Source organism: Alligator sinensis, unplaced genomic scaffold (assembly GCF_000455745.1).
Source record: "Alligator sinensis unplaced genomic scaffold, ASM45574v1 scaffold1592_1, whole genome shotgun sequence".
Lineage (NCBI taxonomy): Eukaryota > Metazoa > Chordata > Crocodylia > Alligatoridae > Alligator > Alligator sinensis.
This window is the reverse complement of record NW_005843788.1, coordinates 26,417-27,593: the sequence shown is the minus strand read 5'-3', so window position 1 is coordinate 27,593 and position 1,177 is coordinate 26,417.

Sequence of the window (1,177 nt, the reverse complement as noted above, 5' to 3'; positions counted from 1 at the left end):
GTGATTTTCCTTTGAATCTTAGGACTGGAGATTCTGGTTAGCTTTGACTAGCTTGGCATGTACCTAATCAGTTTGGGCCTTAACCTTAGCCTGTATCTGCTGCCCTCCTATTCTTCTCTCACTTTTCTTATCTCTTCATCCATTTTCTTTTCCAACACACTAACTGGTACCTGAAAAAAGACATATTCATCCTTCAGCATTGATGATGGGTGCTCATGGTCCTTGTGGTGTTTAAACAAAACATTACTTGAGGTGGAGAGAGATCATAAGAAGCAGATTGAGGATTTCTTTGCCACTGTCTATTCATGCACAAGTAAGCTGTGTACAAATCTGCAATAACTTTGTATATGAACACTTTTAGCATACTTTTAAGTTCAGGTCACTGTAATGCAGCTAACTCTAGAGATCCTCTAGAATTGTTATGGGTCTGCTTAACCTCAACATTTATTTCCAAGCACTACTTTTACAGTAGGGACTTGGGGGGTTTTTTGTTAGTTGAGTTTGGGGGGTGGGATTAAATAATTTTTGCTTTGTTTTCAATTGAGCTGAGCTGCATAGAACCCATGCTGGAGCTCTTTCAAATTGTCCATAATGGAGATCAGTGAAGAGTAGTTGGTATGCTGTTGACTCGCACCCTATCTTTCCTAGGCAGGCACACAAGTCCTAAACATTGAAAACATTAAAGGGCACATTGGTACTGATGTGGTAAGACTTTTGGCTCTCATGTTCTCCAGCATGTCCACACTTCATCTTGATGTTGAGTATAAAATGCCACCTTTAAACTTTTACAGTAGTTACTTTCCCTTTGGGGGTTGGTAGTGCAATTTTTTTTAAAACTATTTTTCCTCCCTATCCATATCCTCTTAATTGGATTACCTAAATGAAAGCTGTAAAATTCCCCAGTTTTCAGGTTTGATTTCTTTAGTTATTGTTGTTATGATTTGCTTTGGAAGGGACAAGGTGCTTTCTTGACTTTCAAGAAGAGACGCTCCAGGAGAACAAAGCAGATGTTAAGCAGGGACATACACACACATTCATGCATGCACTCACACATATGCATGCACGCATGCCTGAATGGATGTGCATGCATGCGCATGGGGTCTGTGTACAAATCCCCAATATTCACAAAGGCAGCAGAATAGATTTTTAGAGGAACTGAACACCACAGCTTGCCTTG